A 25,082-nucleotide genomic window follows, 5' to 3' on the forward strand; every position below is an offset into this window, starting at 1 on the left:
TGGAAGGAAGCTGACCTGTTGCTCTGCAGTTCCCTTGGTCTGCCTCTGCAAAATGGGGCAACTGATTCTTGAGACTTCCCTACAGCACTTCCCCTCTGGGGCAGAAAATGCTGGAAAACCAAACCCCTTGCAAGTTATGCAGAAAAGTCCTCCCCCCATGGCAATCACCTCAACAAATTTCTCATACATGATTGTGCTGCTCATAACCCTCCTGAACCTGGCTTTATTCCCCACACACCAGTCCTTCACTTAAATTCACTTTGGTTACACTGCCTGGTAATGCATTTTTGATCTCTCTGTTAAATAACTGAGCCACCCAAATGAATATTTTAGCAGATGTGTGCTGAGGTGTAAGTAACAACACCCCAGGATCCCAAGCAAGAGTCCTCCTTTACATTTCTCTGAAGCTGCTGCTTCTCAGCCTGGCATCTCCCACTTCTAACCTGAAACACTGACCTGAAGGCAGCACTGACAGTCAGTGGTCACACAGAGTGAATCACAGAATTATTGAGGCTGGGAAAGACCTCTGAGATCATCAAGTCCAGCCTGTGAGCTAACACCATGACATCAGCTAACCCATGCCACATCCAAGCTTATCTTGAAGACCTCCAGTGGTGGTGACCCCACCACCTCCCTGGGGAGTCCATCCCAGTGCCACCAAGGCTTACAGAACACAGAATTAACCAGGTTGGAAAAGACCTTTGAGATCATCCAGTCCAACCTGTCACCCAGCACCATCTGATCAACCAAACCCTGGCACCAAGTGCCTCATCCAGGCTCCTTTTAAACACTTCCAGTGGTGGTGACTCCACCACCTCCCTGGGCAGCACATTCCTTCTTCCTGCCCTGTTTCAGAGCAGATTTATGCAGCACTCAGTTTCTTTGCTAGGTGTTCTCCTCAGGTGACAAACTGTTTGGCAAAAGGGCACAAAAGTGACTTTTGGGGTGGTTTTGGTTGGGTTTTTTTGAGACAATTAAGAAGAAAACTGAGTAACTCTTGAATCTGCTGCTTGTTCGAGGCAGCTGCTTCCTCCTTGCTCAGGCATATTTGCACAGCACAGCCTGGCCACCAAGAGGCTAAGCTCCATTAACTTCTGGCATTCAGTCTTAAATGCCAGCACTGCCTGAGTGAGTGGCTCTTGAGACCAGACTATGAGAATGGACAACTTTGGGTTGGTTTGGGGGTTTCTTTGGGTTGGTTTTTTTCCTTTGTTTTGGTTTGGTTTGGTTTTGAAACTACTGCACTTCCCCAGGAGCACTCTGTGCACTTACAAGATCTACACCTGCAGCTTGTTTCTGCAAATCCAGGGGGGCTTCCTGAGAGCTTCCTCAGTTTACAAGCAGCTTCAGATGCTAAAGTTCTCCTTTGTCCTCTGTCTGTTCTACCTGGTATTTATTTCCCTTGTAAACTGTCCAGCTGGTCACGGTAGCCTCACGGAAAGGCTGAATCAATCAGACAGATGCAAAGTGAGATTTGGGGGCAGGACAGCTGAAAAGAAGGCAGGAGACAAGCAGCTCATTGTAGTGAGTGAGCAAGGCTGGGAGACAGGCAGAGAAGCAGATGCAGAAAAAGGTTAAACCTATTGCATTTAGGAAAATCAACCTAAGAAAAGAGAAAGCACTGAAACCATTCCAGGCTTTAAGAGAAGCAGTTTGCAAGCCGCTGAATGCAGAGACCAAGTTCAGTGCTCAACTTCTTTGGTATTTAGGTTTCATTTGAATTATTATTAACATGAGGGTCCAGACATCTCAGCTCAGGAGCAGCTGTGCAGTGCTGTGGCCATTACTTCTCATGCCAGTGAGCATAGTGGTGTGCACAGGAGGCAATACAGCAGGTGAGTAAACACCTAGTGCAGGTGCTGCTCCGATTTCCAAAGAGCTGAGCAGGAGCAAGCCTTGGACTCAGGACCATTCAGCCAACTCATGGAAAGAGGAGGACAGAAAGGCAGAAGGAATGACCTGGCCTTCAGGTACCTCATTTCTTAACCACGAGGGAAGCAACAACCAAATGGTGACCCAGAAAAGATGTGCACACTGCACAACTAGGACAGGTGACCAGCCCTTGGTTTAGCCAGCCCCCAGTGCAGCGTCCTCACCCTCTCTGTGCCCATCTGTGTCTGTCTGCAGCACACTTCCCTGCTTCCCAGTGGCAGATGGGCTCCAGCCTTCCCTTAGCCTAACTGCACAAACATCACCTCAATGTTTGTCAGAGGAAAATTTGAGAGGACCTCTGCTGAACCTTATCTGCATCTTGCCTGCTTATTTTGCAGCCCAAGGTAAGCTGCATCTCTCCCTCCAGCCTGTGCCAGCAAACACTCCTGGTGCAGCCGAGGTCATTTGCTAGGACTGTGCCTGTGCATGATGATGGTGACAGCAGCCTGGAGGAAAACATCTGCAGGCTCAGAAAGGTTAAGTGATCAGCCAAGATGACCCAGGCAGCACAGTGCCTCTGCAGCAGACCTGAGAATGCATCATTCTCCTGACCTTTCAGGTCTTGATTCAACTCATTGTGATGATAAGCAACTCCTTTTCACCAAATTATAGCTAGCCAAGCTTTGGGCAATCAAGGCACAATAAAAGTGATGGAAGGAACCAGACTTCCTCCCTGACTGCAACATTTCATTGTTAGCTTCAGTAAACAGCCCAAGAAATAAAAGCTGTCTCAGCCTGTCCTCGCAGCAGAGCTGCTCCAGCCCTTGGGTCATCTTTGTGGCCTCCTCTGGACTCACTCCAGAAGCTCTGTGTCCTTCTCATGCTGGGGCCACCAGAACTGGAGGCAGGATTGGAGGTGAGGTCTCAGCAGAGCAGAGTCAAGGGGCAGAATCTCCTCTCTTGCCCTGCTGCCCACACTGCTCTGGCTGCAGCCCAGCACTCAGCTGCCTGAGGGCTGCAGGAGGGCACTGCTGGCTCCTGGGGAGCTGCTCAGCACCCAGCACCCCCAAGCCTCTTCCTCCCAAGCGACTCTGCACCCAAGCCTGCATTTGTGCCTGGGGTTGGCTCAACCCAGATGCAGGACCTTGCACCATGACTTGTTGAGCCTCATGCAGTTGGCACTGGCACACTTCTCAGCCAGTCCCCACCTGCACTGCTGCAGGGCTCTGCCCATGTGCAGCACTCAGTACTTGTCCTCCTTGCACTTCACACAGCTCCTGCCAGCCCATTCCTCCGGGGTGGCAGCTCTGATCTCCAGGTTTGCTGTCATCTGACAACTTGACCAAAGCACACTCCACTGCCTCCTCCAGGTCAGAGACAGAGGTAAGGTCACTCTGCCCTTGAACTGATGCATGTAACAAAGTCATGACCAAACCATTCACTTGACCCTATGAAGAAGGAAGGGCAAGGTGAGGACTAAGCTGGCAGCCCTGCAGGCTAGGCAGCTTGGTCTGACTGATGCCACCAGCAAAATGCAGCACTTGTATCTGTATTTTGTCTTTCACCAGAGCTGTAAGGGTTGAGATAAACCCCAAAGATTAACCTACAGCTGTGGCTTAGCCCTGCAGCCCCAGAGCCCCCTGCAAGCTTGTGTACAGGCAAGCACCCCTCTGCAGTGACTATGGCCCCACACCTTCACATGCTGCAGAAGGCACAGCTGTGGATAAAGCTGGCTGTCAAACCCACCACCAATGGCAGGATCAGTCCTTTCTTGTGCTTCTCAAGAGGACATCACCTTCTGAATTGCCATCAACCAGAGTCCAACCTGTGCAACACAGACTGCTGGGCATCAGCAGCACCAAAGCTTCAGGCTTTGCTCCCACCACTTCCAGTGATTTCTCTGAAACTGTAATTCCTCCCTGGTAATACAGATCCCTAATTCACTCTCAGGCAAAGCAAGGCCTAAAGTGAGGCTGTTGGAGAAGCAGAAATACTTTACCCAGATTTCTTTCTACCTGACTGGATTTCATGTTGATTGTGCTCCTGTAGGACTTGATTAAGTGAATTCATTACCATGTATAATTTTCTGACAGCACACTTTGGAGATTCCAGCCATGGAAATGATCCCAGGCTAATCAAGATATGCCAACTGAATAGAAAAACACTTACCCAGAAAAGTCTTGATGGAATGATGATATAAAATATTCCCAATGTAAGCTGGCACAAGGGCCAGAAGGATGATTAGAGGGCTGGAGCACCCCTCCGACGAAGACAGATTGAGAGAGAGTTGGGGCTGTTCAGTCTGGAGAAGAGAAGCCTCCAGGGAGACCTTAGAGCAGCCTTCCAGTACCTGAAGTGGGCTACAGGAGAGCTGGGGAGGGACTTTCCACAAAGGCATGGAGTGGTAGGATGAGGGGAGAGGCAATGGCTTTGAGCTGGGAGAGGGCAGATCCAGACTGGAGATGAGGAAGAAATTCTTGACGGTGAGGGTGGGAAGACACTGGAACAGGCTGCCCAGGCAGGCTGTGGATGCCTCCCTCTTGGATAGTGGCAAGCAGCAAGCAGTCAATCATTAAGTGCCTGATAGGGCAGGGGCTGCTGAGCTGTGGAGGCACAAATTCTTCTCATCTTTCTCTCTTTAGTTCACTTCTCCAGAGCACTGCTCCCGACGACTCCCCTCCGTGTCACCACACTGCTCATGGCAACCCATCCCCCCTACCCCACATCCCTTTTGTACTTCCACCCTCCTTCCAGTGCTCATCCAAAGATCCTGTTAGGACTCCCTGCCTCATCTTTCATCTGTGCTCATCACCTGCATTAACACAGCCAGCTGCAGCAGCCGCTGCAAGAGAAGGCAGCTTCAGCTTCCCTGGCAGAGAGCAAATGAAGGGTTTAGTTTTCAGATCATACTGAAGCATTAAGCTTCACCAAAGGAAACCTAATTTGGAGTCACTGTCCCTTTCGTGCCAGGCTTTCTGAATGCTGAGTTTGAAGTCCCTATTTATTCTGTAATGACTGAACTGGGAGCCAGTAAAATCATCTTAGCTGAGGGAACTGCTCTGCATTAAAAGTTAGAAGTCATCTCCAGAGTGCTGCCAACGTTTTCCAAGTTGAGTTTTAGGAGAATCAGAGAGAAAACTTAAAAAGAGCGGGGAAAAGAAAAGAAAAGAAGACAAAGATAGAGACCAGAAGCCTCTTTAAATAGGAGAAAGTGGAAATGCAGCTCTCAGGTAAAACCCCAGCAGACACAAGGCCGTGGTTAAAAGACCCTTAAGATCATTGATAGTCCAACCACTACCCCAGCACTGACAGGTAACCACTAAACCATCTCCTTCACCTCCACAGCTTCGAAACCCCTTCAGAAGTGGGGACTTCACCACTGCAGAAGGGATAGGATGAGGGGGAATGGATGGGAGCTTGAGGGAGGGGAGGTTCAGGCTGCAGATTACAAAGAATATTCTTTCCAATGAGGGTGGTGAGACACTGGAACAGGTTGCCCAGGATGTGCCTGCCCCCTCCCTGGAGGTGTTTGAGGCCAGGCTGGATGGGACTTGAGCAACCTGGTCCAGTGGGAGGTGTCCCTGCCCATAGCAGGGGGGTTGGAGATGGATGATCCTGAAGGTCCCTTCCAACCCAAACCTTTCTGTGATTCTGTGGTGGTGCTGTCTCACAGGAGGCTCTGCACTGGCATGTCTAATACAAGAAGTATTGTAACTTTAGCCTGCCTGCTAGTTCACCTCCAAAGGATATTCAGCAGGAGGAGGAAGGGAGCTAAAACGAACAGCAGTTACCAAGCCCCAGCAGACAGCCTCGCTGCAGGCTGCACCCCTGCTCCCCACCCAACACTGTGAAGCAGGAGGAGGAGCTCCTTCCTTTGGGGGCATCAAGCAGGATTTGCAAGAATTTCTGAGCATTTGCTTATTGAATCTGAGGGGAATCCAGCAGGACACAGGGAGGAAGCCCTGGGCTGTGAGTGCAGGTCTGCCCAGCTGGCAGGAGTGACTGCAGTGGTTTCCCTGCACACTTACCTGTCGAGTCTACAGGTGAGAGCAGTGGTGTGAAGGTGACCATCAGAATCTAGCTTGCCCTCCTCTCAGATTCCTCTGAAAAACACAGGAAGACATAAAGAAGAGTGACACTTGAGACAGAAATTCAGTGAGCTAAGGGCCACCCAGTTTAAAATCTGCCCAGCAGAAGCACTGCTGGCAGGAAGGGGGCTTGGGGTCAGCCTGCAAGAGAGGCTGCAAGTCCCCAACATCTTCATCACACAGCAACAGCAACGTAAATAAATGCACAGCTCTGCAAGGGCAGAGCCTGATGTAACTTCACTCACTTCAGAGTGCTTCTGGCAGCATGAAGTCAGTACTACAGCAAAAATAGGCTCTTTGGGTTGTCATGACAGACAGAAACTCAGGCCAGATCTGACAGAGGGTGAAAAGCTGCTCTGCTGCTTCCCACCAATAGCTCCCCTGGCTTCAGCCTCGCCAAAGCACCGAGCAGCCTGGGCATGTGCACTTGCTAACAACCCACACTTGTGCAGCAAGATGCTTGGGGTTCTCCCCACCAAGTCCAGCTGAGATCCAGAAACTAGGGCCTGCTGTTTCCAACCCTGCCAGAGAATCAGTAGAGATGTGCTGAGCATCACAGTGCAGCACAGAATAGCCTGGAGCTAGCTAACTGATAAGCTCTGAAGTGTGCATGGGTTTATTGCCTTCATGGGTGGGTAGAAGCTCATGCTGAGAGCAAGTATTTCCCCCTTCTACAGATCCAAATGCAAGGGGGAAATCCAGAGCTTTCCATTGCAAAAGCAACTTTGATGAACTTGTTTAAGCTTTTGGTGCACCTGGGTGCAGGTCACTGCATGGAAAGGCAATACTGGATTATGCTACATCCTCTAAGCACAGCAAGAGGGCTAAGCAGGCCCTCTCCACCAGCCACAAGAGAAGGGCAAAGCAGTCATGCAGCTCCAGAAGTACAGAACATGACCACCAGCTGGAATTACTCCAGGCTGGCTCTGTGCACATCCCTGGCCCTGCACCATGTACTCCACTATCAGCACAAACTGCTTTCACCACAGGTTCACCCCTCCTCACTCCCTGCTTTATCAGACCCTTCCCTTAGTTCATAGCTAACCTAAGAGGGTTCTTATGTCTGAGAGCCAGGACAAACTGCCTCCACTTTTGAACCCTCTCTTTCCCACCCACCAGCCCTCAGCTTCTAAATGGAGCTGGAGAGAGAGGAGGAGTTACCCGGGACTGGCTACATCCCCCGCAGATGCTGCTTCCCACCAGGGCTCTCCCATGCAGACACATCTGCTCCGTGCTCCCAACACCAAGCTTTGTTGATTTTAGGAGCAGTTTATAACTTGGTCAGTTTCAGATGGCTGCTGCTAAGGTCTGCTCCGCAGGAAACAGTTTGGGACCTTGCTGGTAAACAACACGAACAACAACAGCAACACAAACACTAAAGCAAGCAGCTGCTGAACACTCCACACAAACCAAGGCTACAGAAATTCCTTGCAGGGAAGCTTTGCCTCTGCTTGTGGAGGAGCAGAGAGTGCCAGCAGCTTGTTCTGTGGGAGAGCTAAATCCTTCTGTTTACACACAGCAGCCACGGCACGGCTCCGCTTTGCACCGTGGGTCCTAGCTGACTTTTCACACTGCTCCTCTCCAGAGCTAAGCCTCAGGATACAAAAAGCAAGAGAGGTTTGCCAAGAGCTAGGAACTGCCCTTAAAGGGGAGCATTTGGACATTGCAAACTCGTGGAAGAGCAGGGAGGTGGTGCCAGGGCTTGCAGGGAGCTGGCAGGGTGGAGCAGGGCACCGTCCCTGGGGAAGGAGCAACTGCCCTCACTGCTGCCTCTGCAGAAGGATTCTCTTAACACCCACAGGCAGACAAAAAAATCACAGAATCACAGGGGCTGGAAGGGACCTTGGAAGACCATCCAGTCCAACCCCCTGCCAGAGCAGGGTCACCTACACCAGGTTACACAGGAACACCTCCAGGTGAGTTTTGGATATCTCCAGAGAGGGAGAGAACTGCTGGGCTCCTCCTCAGCTCCTGCCTTTTAACTCTCCTCAAGCACAGGGTCAGTAGAGCAGAAGCTCCTCCTTATCCCAGGGGCTCCACTGCATCCCCAAATCAATCCCCATGCCATGAAACCCCAAGCTCCTCACACATCCCTCCCACCTCCTACTGCAGGGGGCTTCTCCTTCAGATGCTGCTTCCACCAGTGGCTGGGGGAGAGCTGCAGACGGGCTCACCCATCCAGGCAGCACACCAAAGGTGACCTCAGGCCTTTGTCCTCTGGGTGGCAGCTCCTGTGGCTCCCCTGCACTTTGCACCTGTCTCTAGGAACAGTGAGTCTCTTGTGTGTCATTCTCTAAGTCAATTTGGCGACCGCGGCAGGACGACTCTGTTTGGCTGCAGGACCTGCTGAGGAGCCGGACCTCTCAGGGCCCGCCGAGAAATTCTCGAGGAGAGCTCCGCTGCTCATCAGATCGCTGCAGGAACAGACAAGACTGCCAGCACAGAGAAGGTATGCTTCTATGAAAGGGGTAGCTCCGTAAGTCGCGAGGGGACGCCCTGCGCGGGAGAGAGGCATTTATTGCACCCCTAGGTAAAAGAGCTCTTGGGTTGGGACCAGGGGGGTCCCAAAGGTAACTATAGGCATTGTTTATGTATCATGAACATTGTCTGTAGTGTGGGACCAGGGGGGTCCCAAAGGGAATTATTAGTACCGTTTAAGTGTGCGAGGGGCCAAGAGGGTCCCTAAAGAACATAAAGTACGAGAGGTTTTGAATGTGTGGCTGAGTGTGTGTGGCCAATAACTGTGTGCTAAGGACCGGTCATTATTGTTGTAGTTGTATTTGTATTTGTTTTGTGTTCTGTGTGCTGTAAAAAGAAAGTACTGTGTTGTATTGTGTAAAATGGGAGGGAGACAAAGTAGTGAGATCCCAAGACATAGCCCACTTGGTTGTATACTTGCCCACTGGGGGGAAATTGGAGGACCCCCAGGAGGGTCAACAAATCAAAAGACTCTAATTAAATTTTGTACCCGGTGGTGGCCATTATATAAATTAGATGGTGGAGAGAAATGGCCTGTAAATGGGAGTCTGGAGTATGATACTTTACTGCAATTGATGTTGTTTTTAAGAAGAGAAAAGAAATGGGATGAGACAATATATGCTGATATGTTTTTCTATCTCCGAGAGCATCCGGAGTTTCAAAGGGACTGTGGTGTTAGAGCTCCCTCAGATCCAATGGTTTTGGCCCTTGAAAAAGAAAACAAGGCCAAGAATAAGAAGCAGACACAGTTGAAAAGGTGTTGCTCTGCGTGTAGTATAGGGCAGAGGTGTCTTAAACTTGAGGAAATAAAAGACCTGCCTGAATTTTATCAATCTCCAGGAAAATTGCAAGAGGTAGTGACAGAGAGTTCGGAAAATAATGTCGGAGGTTTTGGGAGTGGCAGCAATTCAGATAGTGATACTGGAGTAAGTTCCCAGAGCTACGCTCAGGGAAGCCCAGTGGCAAGAAGGACCCGAGGACAGCAAGCAAATGCCCCGGCTTCCCAGGTACTCATTCAAGCCCCCCTGCGACAAGCAGTAGGGCCTGAGGGGGACCCAGTCTGGATTAAGGTGCCTTTTACAAGTCATGATTTGGATAGTTGGAGAGAAAAGGCTAAAAATTATCGTAATGATCCCACAGGGACAGCTACACATTTTCGATTCATGGTTAGGCAGCACAATCCAGACTGGGACGATATCCAGTTATTATTAGAACAAATGACTGAAACAGAGAAACAATTAATTGAAAAACATGGATTGGAGCTTGCAACAGAAAGAATTCAAACCCGGGGAGGGGGGGCAAACATTGGAGATGTATTTCCACTCCAAAATCCGGAATGGAATACAAACAATGCGCTGCAAAGGACTAGATTGGAGGAATACCGGGAGTTTGTAGCCAGGGGAATAGAAAAAGCCATTCCGAAAGCAATTAACTGGTCTGTGTTATACTCAGTCAGACAAGGACCTGGTGAATCACCCTCAGAATTCTTGGATAAGCTGAGGGAAGTAATGAGGAAAAACACCTCTCTTGACCCCGGATCAGAAGTAGGTATACAACAACTGGTATCCCTATTTATTGGCCAATCTGCTAGTGATATCAGAAAGAAGCTGCAAAAGTTGTCACCCCCGCAGGGAAGGGATTTAGAGGCACTTTTGGATGTAGCATGGAGAGTATTTTCTAACAGGGAAGAAGAAAGTAGGAGAAAAGAGAAGAGAATGTTGGTAGCAGCGTTGCAGGAAAGTAAGAAGACTAAAGGGACTAATAGAGTGCGGTTGGAAAAGGATCAGTGTGCGATTTGTAGAAAGAAGGGACACTGGAAAAGAGAATGTCCAGAGAGGAAAAAGAAAAACAGAATACAGGCACAACTAGAAGAGGATGATTAGGGAGGACCGGAGGAGACTATAAATACCCTAGCAGATCCTCTGGTTATAATGAAGCTAGGGGAACAAGAAAATAAACTGGAATTCCTAGTTGACACAGGATCAACCTTTTCAGTCTTAAATCAAGCACTGCTGCCTCTGGATGAGAGCTATGTTTCTGTGGTAGGGGCTACAGGTCAAACTGAGAAGGCATATTTTTTTAAACCTCTTAAATATAAATATGGTAAAACTTGGGGCTTACATAAGTTTTTATATATGCCAAATGCCCCAAAGTCATTGCTGGGGAGGGATTTGTTAGAAGCATTGGGAGCTGAAATTAAATTTAATAAGGGGAAGGTAGAATTCAGAGTAAGGGAGGAACAGTTGGTTGAGGTTTTAAGTCTTGCATTAATGAGCCCTCAACAAGAGAAAAACGGAATAAAAGAAAGCATAAAAGATCAAGTATATCCTGGGGTTTGGGACACTGAGCAGCCTGGAAGGGCCAAAAATGCCCTACCTGTGATAATAGATCTTAAGCCTGGAGCTCAACCTGTTAGATTAAAACAATATCCTTTAAGGAAAGAAGATAGGGAAGGAGTTTTGCCTATTGTAGAAAAATTCTTAAAGTATGGGCTGCTAACAGAGTGTGAATCAGCTTACAATACTCCAATTTTACCTGTAAGGAAAGCAGCTGGAGGGTATCGGTTAGTGCAGGACCTAAGGGCTATAAATAAAATAACAAAGGATATCCATCCTGTGGTGGCAAACCCATATACCCTCTTGACTCAATTGAGAACAGAATTAGAATGGTTTACCGTCTTGGATCTAAAGGATGCCTTTTTCTGTTTACCCCTGGCCCCTGAGAGCCAGCCACTGTTTGCCTTTGAATGGGAGAACCCAGAAACTAACCGAAAGTGTCAATTAACTTGGACAGTCTTGCCCCAAGGATTTAAGAACAGCCCTACTGTCTTTGGAAATCAGCTCGCAAAAGAATTAGAGAAGTGGAACAGGCCAGAAGGCAACGGGGCTCTGCTACAGTATGTAGATGACATCCTGCTGGCCACCCAGACCAGAGCGGAATGTGAAAGCTGGACTGTGAGTATGCTGAATTTCCTGGGACTTCATGGGTACCGAGTTTCCCCGCAGAAGGCCCAAAGAGTACAGCAGCAAGTAACCTACTTGGGATATGAATTAACAGCAGGACAACGAGTGCTGGGCCCTGAAAGAAAGAAGGCCATCTGTTCTATTCCACTTCCAAACACAGTAAAGGCACTCTGAACCTTTTTGGGAATGACAGGGTGGTGCCGGTTGTGGATTTATAATTATGGCCTGCTTGTGAAACCCCTCTATGAATTATTGAAAGAGACTGATAAGGACTTGCAATGGAATGGAGAAGCTGAACAAGCTTTCCGTACCTTAAAGAAGGAATTGATGAGGGCACCAGCACTAGGCCTACCTGATGTCACTAAACCTTTTTTATTGTATTCCCATGAAAGCCAAGGGATAGCACTCGGAGTCCTAGCACAAACCTTAGGACCCTACCGAAGGGCGGTGGCATACCTCTCTGAACAACTGGATGAGGTAAGCAAGGGATGGCCAGGATGCCTGAGGGCTGTGGCAGCAGTTGCAATTAACATTCAAGAGTCTCGAAAGTTCACAATGGGGCAGAAGATCACAGTCCTAGTATCACACACCATCTCTGCTGTTCTAGAAGCCAAGGGAGGACACTGGCTGTCTCCACAACGATTTCTTAAATACCAAGCCATCCTAGTAGAGCAGGATGATGTAGAAATTAAAGTTGCTAACTTTGTCAATCCAGCCTCTTTCCTCCAGGGTGGTGATGGAGAACGAGTTATTCATGATTGTTTGGAAACAATTGAGGCCACTTATTCCAGCAGACCTGACCTGAAGGAAGAACCCCTAGAAAAGGCAGACCATAATTGGTACACCGATGGAAGCAGTTTTGTGATCCAGGGAGAAAGAAAAGCTGGGTACGCTGTAACTACAGGAGAAGAGGTAATCGAGGCAGAAGCCCTACCAAGTAACACCTCCGCTCAAAAGGCAGAGATAATAGCACTGACCAGAGCTCTTGAGCTTTCCCGAGGGAAAAGTGCAAACATATGGACTGACTCCAAGTATGCCTTTGGGGTGGTACATGCCCATGGAGCCATTTGGAAAGAAAGAGGACTGTTGATATCTCAAGGAAAAGGTATTAAACATGCAGAAGAAATACTGAGGCTGCTAGAAGCAGTGCAGAAGCCAAGCAAAGTTGCCATAATGCACTGCAAAGCACACCAAAAAGGAAATACTGGTCAAGAAAGAGGCAACAGACTGGCAGATGAAACAGCTAAAAGGGTGGCCAGAGAGGGGAGAAAGGTGTCAGAGTTTGTTTTGATCCCAGATGGTAAACTGTCAATTGAGCAAAAAGAGCCAGAACCTGTGTATAGCACAGAGGATCAGAAATTAATTAAAGACCTTTTGGGGAATAGGACAGGAAAGGGCTGGGCCAGGACACTGGATGGGAGATTAATCATTCCCACGAACCTTCTCTGGGCTTTTGTTCAGATGGAACATGCAAAGACTCACTGGGGAGCAGAAGCCCTGTATCGAAAATTGGTTCAGGAGTGTATAGCACGGAAATTATACACCACGGTCGAACAGGTAACCTGGCAATGTGAGGTGTGTCTTAAGGCTAACCCCAAAGTAAGAAGAGGAGTTAGACTGGGACAAATTAGCAGAGGAAATTATCCAGGACAACAATGGCAAATTGATTTTACTGAGCTCCCAAGAAAGGGGGGATACAGGTACCTGTTGGTACTCACTGACACCTTCTCTGGTTGGCCAGAAGCATTTCCCTGTCGCACAAACAAAGCACGGGAGGTTACTAAGGCAGTGTTACAAGAAATAATACCTCGTTTTGGGGTACCTGCTGCTATTTCCTCAGACAGGGGACCTCATTTTGTGGCCAAGGTGGTACAACAGGTGAGCAAAATTTTAGGGATTGATTGGCAACTCCACACCCCCTACAATCCACATTCGAGTGGGCAAGTGGAGAAAATGAACCATTTAATCAAAAACCAGATAGTAAAAATTGGACAGGAAGCAAACCTTCCTTGGCCACAAGCATTACCAATTGCCCTGTTGCGAATTCGAACTAAGCAAAGAATAAAGGAAGGGTTGAGCCCATTTGAAATCCTGTTTGGAAGACCTTATGTAGTAGGAACTATGGACCCTTCTGAACCAGGGCATTTTAGAGAGGAAATGTTGAACAAGTATGTTCAGCAAATTTATAAGAACCTGAGCATTGTTAACAAACAGGTGATTGGAACCAACGTGAGAGGGTTAGACAGACCAGCCCATGATGTGGAACCTGGAGATTATGCCTATGTCAGATCTCTTTCAGAAAACCCTCTGGAGCCTAAGTGGACCGGACCATATCAGGTGTTATTGACATCCTTCACAGCCATCAAAATCAAGGAACAAGCTGCTTGGATTCACCACACCAGAGTCAAGAAGACTTCAGCAAGAGAATGGAAACTCGAATCTCAGGGACCCCTGAAGCTCAAGCTGTATCGATAATCGTGATTTGTTTGTTGGTTAATACTATTGAAGGATGGGAAGGCAATATGTACTTAAATGTTAGTCAAGAATTGGCTTTGCAAACTAATCTTTCTAACTGTTGGATATGCACTGAACTTCCTCGAGGCCAAATGAGGACCCCTTTATTTGGGGTAGCCTCAATGAATTGGACATGGGGGCCGTCAGACTGGATGACTACATCTGATAGTAACTTCCACAATTGTCAGCATGGGAAAGATAGCTCAGAAAGCTTGGACTGGATATCACAGTTTTGTTCGAGCATTGTTCCCTGCATTAGGCATTGCACAACTTGAAAAAGCAATTGTAAATATATCAGCTACAATGGAAGTCATTGCTAATTCAGCAGCTGATGCAGTGCAGAATCTGCAGGTGGAAGTTAAGTCTGCGAGCAGTGTGTCACTACAAAACAGGCTGGCTTTGGATATTATTACAGCTGAAATGGGAGGGGTGTGTACCCTGATAAACACCACTTGTTGCACCTATGTAGATAGATCAGGACAAATTAAAACTGATGTACAAAATATATGGGAACAGGGGAAAGTATTACATGAGGTAAGCAAGGATGATACATCATATGGATTATCAGACCTCTGGGAAGAGTTAACCTCATGGATGCCCAATATACGCTGGCTTAAACAGTTGTTGCTGGGAATTGTAATGATTGTTTTATTAATAATATTACTGCTAGTTTTGATTGAGATAATTATGTGTACTGGAAAGAGTAGTGTAGAATCCTACCATAAGTATAAAAATTATAAACTCAGGCATGAGCTGGAAACAGGACATTATTTTAAGAAAATATAGTATAGGAATATACTCTTGGCTGTAAGAAAGGGGGGAATTGATGAACAGAAAAGTCTCATTAACAGAACAACAGAGTTGATAAGAATTTTCTGCTTGTTAGCTGAAATGCTGGAATGCAGGGAGGGGGAGAGGGGTTGGCAGACAGCCTTTGGATAGATAAGGAATAGCAGGATTTTTCAGTGATTTACTTCTGTTAGTCTTGGACAAGATGATCTTTTGTATAAGATAAAGGACACCTACATGATATGTATACTTCTGCTCTTTTAGATAGATAAGCTTTGTATAGATAGGAAGCATCTGGATAGATAAGCTTTGTATAGATAGGAAGCATCTGGATAGATAAGCTTTGTATAGATAGGAAGCATCTGGACCCCTGTCATTATAGACAGATAACTTTTTGTATAAAAGCTTGCCCAAAACTCTCTGAAGACACACAGGTCTTTTGAAATGATTCTACCTGTGTCAGGCGCGCCAGAATAGAAGCATAATACAAGAAACTTACTGAGTCTCTTGTGTGTCATTCTCTAAGTCAACAGAGAACCTTCAACGCTTTCCATGCCTTTAAAAACATTCAGCTGAAGCTGCAGGGAATCCAAAAGCCTTTGAAAGGTAGGAGATGGGTCAGGAGGGTAGAGAAGACTGACAGCACGGTGACAGGAACCATGTCCCTCATCAAATCCACCTTAACACCACCAAACCCTAACCCCCGGCCAAAAGAGGGACACAGAGCAGGGTTAGTTACCAGCACTGCGCCCTGCAGAGCCTGGGGAGCACTGCCCTGGCTCGGGGAGCGCTGCCCTGGCTCGGGGAGCGCTGCCCTGGCTCGGGGAGCGCTGCCCTGGCTCGGGGAGCAGCCTTGCTGCAGCCATAGGCTATTTACAGTCCTCTCCCTCAGCTTCTCCTCGCTGCTCCTGCCCCCCCAGCCAATCAGCCAGGAGGCTGCCTCCCGAACCCAGCGCACTGCAGCTGCTTCCAGTGCTGGAGGAAAGCTGCTGCTGCAGAACAAACATGCCCAGGAGGACACAGGTCAAACCTTCCTCCACAGCTGGCGAGTTTCCCAATTAAAAACCTTCCAATGTTTGTATGGATTTTTATCAAGTGGAATGAAAATGTCACTCTCTTCACATTCCTTTTTGCCCGTGGCAATCTGTGTGGTGGATGAATCCTCCACACAGGGAGATAAAAACTGAGAGGAGGTTGCAGTGAGGTGGGGGTTGGTCTCTTCTCCCTAGCATCAGGTGATAGAAGGAGAGGAAATGGCCTGAAATTGCCCCAGGGGAGGTTCACGTTGGAGATTAGGAGCAATTTCTTTGCTGCTGGAGTGATCAGGCACTGGCACAGGCTGCCCAGGGAGGTGCTGGAGTCCCCATCCCTGCAGATGTTGCAGAAACCTGTGGCCATGGCACTTGGGGACATGGTTTGGTGGCCATGGTGGGGTTGGGCTCAAAGATCACAGAGGTGTTTTCCAGCCAAAACAATTCTGTGATTCTACAGCCTCATTTGGGGGCATTTCTCTATGCCTAGGTGCACCCAGGAAAGTAAAAGTTACTAACTACTAAGAGCAAAGCTGAAGTAAACTCAACAATTGAGCAGATAAGGCATGTCTGCAGCCTCCAGGGCAGACACAGAGAGGACTTCTGCCAGGGCTGTGACTCACTCAAACACCACCACGGTGACCAACTCAAGTGACTGCTTCTGCTTAACTTCTTAACACAATTTCAGTGCCTGAGCAGTGCCAGTTTCTGCCCTGGCTCCCAGCTGAGCAGCCAGCTCCTCTGCACAGATGTCTGCAGTGCCACAGAGAAATCTCCATCTATCTCTGTCCATCTGTGGGGATGGCACAGAGGAATGGCCATCCTGAACCACTCAGAGATGAAGCATTTGGGACCATTCAGCTGCAGGGTTAGCCTGGTTTGACGAATGCCATTTCCAACAACACATTTCATTAACTTACCTCTAACCTTTCTGAACACCAGCTGCTCTCACCAGAAGAGTCCATGTGACCACAGAATATTTTACACCACCAAATTTGGTCAAAAACCTCCTAAAGCAGTCAGTCCAGTTATGCTACATGAAAGCACCAACTGCTGCTTGCACAGCACAGCACCTCGTGTCATCTGCAGAGCTGAAGGCACTCTGCACTGTGTGGCTCCTGGCAGCTCCTGGCTTGGCAATGGTCAAAGCCTCCCAGATGTTTTTACCACTACTAGACCCTGCACACACACACTGAATTCTGCTCTTTGTCCCCATGCTCAGGTGAGAGCTCCACTACTGAGGTAAATATTAGGAGCAGGGTTTGCCCTGCTGCACCATGGATGCAAATGCTGCCTGAGAGACTTCCTCAGCAGAGCTCAGCAAAAGGACAAAGCAGCACAGGGGAAAATGAACTTAGCAAGGGAAGAGAGACCTGAGATTTTGGGAGACAACTATCATCCAATTCTGCCATTACATAAAGCCAGAGCAAACAAAGCAAGTCTGTTCAGAGGGTTGAAATGGGAACAGGATCAGGAAAGCAGTTGGGGAAGAGGGGGAAGAGTTACTTCACTCATCAGGAGAGCCCATAGCTGGGCAGATATTTAGAATTCAGAACAGCAAGAGCTCCATGTGGACCTTTTGAGAGCTAAATAGGAAGCCTACAGCTGCTTGAGCACTTGCTGAAATGAATGCACAGATTTGTGACTCTCTGGGTTTTTTATGCTCCACTACTCTCATCCTTTTTCTCCTCAGCAGCCTGAGCGTAACGGCTCCACCGCTCCTGCTTTGTGTGGCCTCAACCACGCCAGCTGCTTGGCAGCCTCACAGCACTCACTGCTGGCAACACAGCCCCAAAGTTCAGTTCCTCTCCAAATGCAGACCATGGACATAGCCACTGGCCCTGCACATGCACCAAAGCTTCCCACAGGCTGCCTCTCAAAGGCACGGAACAGACGCAGGGGAAAGGCAGCACCAAGAGTCTGGGCAGCAGAAGGTGCTAAAATGAGTCAAGTCAGCACAAAAGCAGGGAGGTTCCATGTAGGTGCAAGGCACACAGATAGAAGTGATCCTCAGCCACCTTTTCCCACACTGGATGGCTTCTTCCAGTCCCCTGGACTTGGAGGAGGAGGGAAGACAAGGTGCAAAATCATGATCAGGACCCCACAGCTACCTCCTGTCTGACCTGTGGCCAGGTCTCCTCACTGCCCCAGACTGCTTCCTTGAGGGACTCTGCCTGGGTGTGTAACAGCAGAGACTACACCAGGGCTGTTTGCACTTTTCCTAGCTGTGTGTGATGTTTATGACCCTGCTTGGACTCCTGTCACAGCTGACTTGGCTTTACTGGCCCCTTGTAAACCTGTCTCCAAAACCCTAAGCAGATGAAGCAGTTGTCAGACCTCACGTAGTGGTTTTGACTTGCATGCAAACTGCAGATCTCTCAGCACCTGGGCAATGCACAGTGTAAGAGAGCAGTGCATGGGTTAGGAGTCCAAGCAAAGCCCCTGCTGAAGCTCAGTGGCACTCTTTGTTCAGTGGCCAACACAAGCCAAGCACCACTGGCCAGATGATGATTTGGAAGCAGAGCGGGGGAGGTGTGGTGCTAAAACTATGAAGCAAACCTTTGTGAGAGCAAAAGCCAGGCATGTATAGATTTGATGCATGAAGTTTGATCAGCCTGAACAAAGGGGGAGGTCAGTAACCCATAAGGGAACTCTTAAGTCAATGAGTTAATAAAAACAAGAACCTACCAGGACCTGCTTTAAACTGAGCAAGCACAGGAACAGGGAAAAAATCCTTGCCAAACCAGTCCTGCAGAGCTGCTCATGCAGCCTGTCACTGTGCTGCCTGACCCCAGAGATTTCCCCAAGTACAGGAACTACAGCAGGAACCCTCAGGGCAACAGCTTTCCAGATTGGCCTCCTCCTCTCATAAAGTGGGACAGCCACAAATCCAGAGCATGCCACTGCTGGCTGCTGGCTGCCCTAACAGACCACTTATGTGCTATAACCTTCATTAAAAGAGGCTCTTCAGGGCAACACTGAGGAGCCAGCATCAGAAGAGCCTGCAAGACATTTAACTAGCAGTTGTATTACAGCTGGGCTGACAAGCACCTGGAGCAGAGCAAGGTTTAACTTGCAGGATGAAGGTTCTCCAGACCTCTGAGCCTGCCATCAGCAAGGGAGAACTCAAACAGGAGGAGGCCACACAAAGCAACTTGTTCACCTGGCACTTCATGCAGGGATGCTCCTTAGCTGCTAACACAACTGCAGCATATGCAATGCTCTGGCTGGATATTTAAGTCAAGCTAAGAATAAGATGCACACTGACAACAAGCTCTTTCCACCCCAAAAAGCACATCTGGATGCCTTGCTAATGGTTTGTGTGCAAACTGCTCACTGCCTGCAGTCAGGCTTTCCAACAGGACATGTTTTGACCCCAAAAACACATGCCATTGCTTTCCTGGGAGTGAGCTTAGGAAAGAGGATATCACTGCAAACAGCTTCAATTCCTGAGTCCATGATAACAGAACAAACCAGACCCTAGAATCAGGCCCTGAATTTTGGCTGCCTGTTCTTAGTAGGTTAAAATAAAATTGAAAGAGTTCAGCTCTGGAAAGCAAAAAGCAAAAGGCTTCCTTCCTATGCTTATCCAAACAGCAAATGGCTGTGTAATTAAAGTCAGGAGTACTGCTGCAAATTGCAAGCAATCAGTGGTGGAAGCAGAATGTGTCAGCCACAGTTCGTGGCTCATCATTTCCTTTCCCCAGGACACCCAGCACACAGCCCAGGCTGCTCACACAGCCAGCAGGCTCTCACCTTGGCTGGCATTTGTCATGGGACTCAGCAGACCTGCCCACCCTAAACAGGGCAGCAGCTCTGCTCTTCAGGGGTGTGAGGAGCTGGACAACTCCAAAGCAGATCCACAGAAAGACTTCCACCCATTTATTATTCATTTATTTCACCTAGAACTGCATTTTGAGCCTAAACTCAAAGGAAAACCTACCCATGGTGTGCACCAGCCAGGAGAGGGCTGCTTGCTCCACAGTGGTGTCAGCTCTCTGTGGTTGGGACTTGGTGACCTTGGAGGTCTTTTGCCACTGAAACACTTGGACCATGCTAACTGCAGGAGGAAGGCTGTGCCCCTGTTACACACCACAGAGCAGCAAAGCCAGCTGCAGCCTCTGCTTCTGGAGCACCCTCCTAAGCCCAGCAATTTTAGTCAAAGGCAGGAATTTATTAGCTCTCCTGGCTGAGCTATGGTCAGTGAGGGAAGATGAAGTAATGAGAGAGAGGGAAGCGGGAGCTGTGGCTGAGCTCTGCCAGCAGAGCCACCCTGCTCAGAAGTTACCCAAGTGCCAGGTCTCACCTGCAGCTCCTGTGGTGGCAGCAACAGCTCAGCCCCTTCCCATGTGGATCAGGTCAGCGGCACTGTGCTGAGGCTGGGGTAGGAGGTCAGGGGTTTAGTGTTTGAGGGAGTTGGGGTTTCATGAAGAAAGGCTGAGAGCCTTTAGTCTAGGGAAGAGAAGGCAGAGGGATCTCACCAGTGCTGATCAATACCTACAGGAGGATGGGGCCAGGCTTCTCAGGGGTGCCCAGGACAAGAGGTGACAGGCATGATCTTGAACACAGGAAGTTGCAGCTAGACATGAGAAGGAATTTCTTTACTTTGAGGGTGGTGGGGCACTGCAGCAGGCTGCCCAGAGAGGTGGTGGAGTCTCCATGCTGGGAGTCATTCAAAACCCCCCTGGGCACCATCCTGTGTGACCTGCAGTGGGTGAAGCTGCTCTGGGGCAGGGGGCTTGGCCTGGATGACCTGCAGAGGTCCATTCTGTGATTCCATGATTTTCCATTGTCAGAAGAAATAAACTAGCTGGGAGAGCAGCAGGATTTGCAGGAGATGGAGATGCACAATCAAGTGCAGCAATGTGTGTCCAGTGATTTGGTGAGGCTGCCATGGCAGATCAAACTCTCTTACTGAAAACAGGCAGGACAATCACTGAGGAAATAAATGTGTGCCAGTTCAGGCTCTGGTGAAGGTCTAGCAAGCTAAGCACCAGCCATGCACAGCCAGCTACAAAGGTCAAGAGCTGCATGACCTCAAGAAAATGCATCAGACCGAACTACTCTGACAGTGCCCAGGCTCTTCACTGAGAAAATCCCAAGCAAAGCAATGAAAGGGCACAGCACAGAAAACACAAGTTGTTAAATACAGGCTGTTCAGCTTCTCCCACATCCCAAGGACACATTTTGCTTGCTCCATTAACACAGCCCAGGGGAAGATGCCCTTTGACAGAGCAGCAGTGAACCTTTCCTCGCAGCAGACCTCAGGCTAAGCTCCAGCAGAGGGTTTGCCTCCCCAGGTGCAATTGCTTGATTCTAAAGGATCTGGGAGGTAGCTTCCTTGCCTTGCATCTGCTTGTGAAATGTGGTGAGCTGCAAGGGAGGCAGAGAGGAGATAAAACCACAAGAGAGCACAAGCCCCATGAGGTGCTGCAAGCACAGTTGGCAGTCAGCAGTGCTTAGCAACCTGAGCAGGTGTAGCAAGGAACAAAAGAATCCCAAGGATGGGATCATCTCCTCCTGTGTTGGAGTGCTGAGCAGGCTCAGACTCACTGATCTCACAACACTTCAGGTGAACACAGCAGAGGTGCTTTAACACAGCAGACACAGAGAGCAGAAGCAGGTGCCAGGCATGTGTACTGACACAACATTGTCCCTTACAGAATCCCAGCATGCTGGGGGTGGAAGGCACCTCTGGAGATCTAAAGCAGAGGCACCCACAGCAGCTTGCCCAGGATCACAATGGCCAGCTGGGGTTAGAAGCTCTCCAGAGAAGGAGACTCCAAACCTCTCTGGAGCCCTCACACCAAAGGAGTTTTCCCTCATGTTCAGGGGGAACCTCCTGGGTTCCAGTTTGAGCCCACTGCCCCTTGTCCTGTCCCTGGGCACCACTGCAAGTGAGGAGCTTTCTCTAGGACAGGATTCTCCCTTTTCCCTTATGGATACAGAGAGCCAGCAGGCAAGGCTCAGCGGCACTGGGAGCACAACAAATGGAGGAATACAAAAGCTTTCCACAGCTTATCCTTCACCAGTCTGTGCACACTTGGAACAGCCACATGCAAGCCAGGTATGAGGGTCACAATCTCAGTTCAAAACAACCACAGATTGAGTTTGAGTGTCAGTAGCACCCCCCCATCCCCAGGGCAGTCTGCTCCCAGACAAACACAGCTAAAGGGATGGGAGAAAGGAGAGTGACATTGCCAGATGGACCCAAATCTCCATGGAGATCCCCAGTGAGACCCCATGCCAGTCACCCCAGTTGTGCAACACTGCTTCCCTCTTCCTGGAAACACGCTGAAATTTTCATGGCAAAATCATTACAGCAGGAAAACCAACAACAAACCAAACCAAGCAAGCTCTGAGGAGGCAGCCTGGGAGGTTCCATGCAAAGGACACTTGACTGCAGCTGTCTCCAGCAGAGCACCTGTGGGACAGAGCTGCGTGGTGCTGAGCTCTCCTCATGCAACACAGCACCTGTGTGAGGGCATGCCTGTGTCTGCATGCCCCTGCTGGTCCTGAGGCTGGTGCAGTGCTGCACTGCCTTGGCTCTCTGTGGCTGTTGTGCTGAGCTCTGGAACAGCTGCACCCATCTGCCCCTGCTGGTCCTGAGGCTGGTGCAGTGCTGCACTGCCTTGGCTCTCTGTGGCTGTTGTGCTGAGCTCTGGAACAGCTGCACCCATCTGCCCCTCCATGGTGCTGCTGCTTCTCCTTCCTGTGAAGAGTGGGAGCCCAGCCCCAGGGAGCCCTGCCTGGGCTTTTGCTGCTCATGTGCCCAGACAGACAGGACTGTGCTGCCACACACCATCACATTTATCACCAAAGGACTGAGTTCAAGCTCTGCTGAGTGGGGCTCTGAGGAGAAGTGCAAGTCCTGTCCCAGCTCTCAGTCACCACCCAGCAGGTCAGGGGAAGCTCAGTCACTAGCCCCAGCAAAGCCTCTGCGCCAAGGGCAGAAAATCCTCACTCATACAACATGTTGCAGTGAACAGAGCTACACCAGGCAGCAATTTGCACCTTTGTTTGGGTCTTCCAGTAAGGATCCATTGCCCACAGCAGCAGCTATGACTCCCACAGGGCTGTACCCAGCACTGCACCTCCACTCACGGTCTAAATACACTTAGGGTCTGCAGTGTTCACAGCCTTGGCACACAGAAAGTGTGACTGCAGTTCAAGCAAGCACACACACCTTCCCCTAGCCTTCAAAGCTGGGGCACACTGCCTCTTGAAATGCTTTCTTCTTTGCTGTGAGGGTGCTGGGAGCCCTGGAGCAGGCTGCCCAGAGGTTGTGGAGCCTCCTTCTCTGGAGAGATTCCAGCCCCACCTGGACATAGGACAAAGGGCAATGGTTTTAAATTAGAGGAGATTTAGATTGAATGTGAGGAACAAGTTCTGCACCAGGAGGGTACTGGGACACTGGAACAGGTTGCCCAGGGAGGTGGCTGAGGCCCCATCCTTGAAGATATTCAAAGTCAGGCTGGACAGGGCTCTGGGCAACCAGGGGAGGATGTCCCTGCTGACTGTAGCAGGATTGGACCTTTGGAGGTGCCTCCCAACCCAACCTTTCATAATTCTGTGACACTGTGGTCCTGGGCACCCTGCTGTGGGTGCCTCTGCTTTAGCAGGGAGGTTGGACTGGGTGACCTCCAGAACTCCCTTCCACCCTCCACCAAGGGATGGATTCTGGTGCTTCCTTGCTTTCCTCTGCCTCTGTACAGGCTGATGAGTCTTTCCATGCCACCTAGCTTTGCTCTCCACAAATGTGTTGGTTTAACCCACAAAGAGCAGGGAGTGATAGCATCCTAAGAACATGTATCCTCCAAAGAGAAGGCACAGAAAAAGTCCTGCACACCTACAGAAAGGCACTCAGGTCCTACAGGTCACTCACCCAGCTCTACAAATATGTGGAGAACTGACCTGTGCTGGAAAAATACATGTTAATGAGCCCCAGGCAGTGCAGGGCCATGGAGCCTGCCCAGGCAGCTCCTGTGTTCAAATACTCTCACACACAGGGGCATTGCAACCTCTGTTTGAGTAACCTTTGCCTTGGGAAACAGTCCTTTGAGTCAAGGGCAATGAAACCCTGCAGACTGCAGGAGGAGAACTTGCAGCTCATCACACAGCAGGAGCAGTCCAGCCCTCCATGGCCCAGCTGACACACAGACACCTGAGCCCCTGAGAAAACAAGTCAGCTTCCACCTTGAGTTCACCAAGTGCTTGACTTAAATAAAGGCCCTGAAACACAAGGACCCAGGGGCAGAAGGGGACACAGTGCCATGCACCTGCCCTCTTCTTACAGCCTCTCCCTCAGCAGCACTCACCCAGCAGAGGCTTTCTGAACACAACAACTTCTGTTCCCAGTGCCTGCACTACAGGAACTGCTTCAGACACCCTGAGAGTCCTCTTGCTGCTGAAGCCTTACCTGAGGGATGCAATTCAGTGCAGAGACTTGAAAGGTGAGGTCTCCACTTCTCTCCAAGCTCAAGCCTATTCCTTTCCTCAACATCTCCAACCATGCACCCAAATGCCTTCACCCAGGGGTCTGTGCTACAACACTGGTCACCTCTCTTCATCCCTTACAGACTAAAGGATCAGTTCCAACCTGTTGGAATTGCTGCTTGCTGCAGGACAGCCAGCCTGTGACAGTGCCTCCCAGCGGGTCTCACACAAGTGTCCTGGAGCTACACTCTACCCTTCCTGCTGGCAAAGCTTGAGTCAGAATAACCCCAGAGTTCCAAGGATGAGAACATTTAACTCCAGCTTCATCCTCTGGCTGCTCTAGCTCCAGGACAGCTCTGCAAGGAGATCCATCCCACCCCTTCCACCCACACCTAGCCCTCAGTGACAGCTGCCCTGGTTTCCCTGTCCTGCACTTGCCAGGCCTGAAGGTCTTCACAGCCTCTGCTCCTTACCGCCTGCCACATTGCTGTTGAGAAAGGGAGAGAGCTCTTAGCAAAGACTCTGGCAGGTCTCAGCTCCCTCCTGGCATGGTCACCACTGCCTTTTGCAGCAGCACTCTCCACAGCAGCTCTGGAATGCAAGCCAGTAAATAAGGAAGGAAACAGAGCAGTTAAAGATTTGCTCTCTTGGCAAGAGACAGAACAGGTGTGAATGCTCTGCACCTCACCTGAGCTTCACCTTCTGCTGCAACAACATTCCTAAAGCCCTGCTGAACCAACCCAACCTTGTTGGCAGCTTCTTTTCAGAGCTGTGTCAGCAGAACTAAACCCACACTGTGGCAGAACTGAAAGTTGGATGAAGCATGACCTCTGCTTGCTGCTCTGGCCTTGAGTTTAAATGTCCCCCACAAAAATCCTGTACCTTACTCATGCCTGATTTGGGATTGCTGG

General features: G+C 49.5%; 1 protein-coding gene across 3 annotated transcripts in view; it reads right to left on the reverse strand.

Moving 5' to 3' along the window:
* Nucleotides 1-25,082, reverse strand: part of SHANK2 (SH3 and multiple ankyrin repeat domains 2) — a 294,358-nt gene that overhangs the window by 260,939 nt on the left and 8,337 nt on the right. For all 3 annotated transcript variants that reach the window (XM_068148423.1, XM_068148424.1, XM_068148422.1), the window contains exon 3: nucleotides 5,901-5,975. The gene's annotated coding sequence lies outside the window, so the exon portion shown is untranslated. The remainder of the gene's footprint in view (nucleotides 1-5,900; nucleotides 5,976-25,082) is intronic.

This window comes from Melanerpes formicivorus, unplaced genomic scaffold (assembly GCF_026170545.1).
Source record: "Melanerpes formicivorus ecotype bairdi unplaced genomic scaffold, bMelFor1.0.p_v2 SCAF_16, whole genome shotgun sequence".
Taxonomy (NCBI): Eukaryota; Metazoa; Chordata; class Aves; order Piciformes; family Picidae; genus Melanerpes; species Melanerpes formicivorus.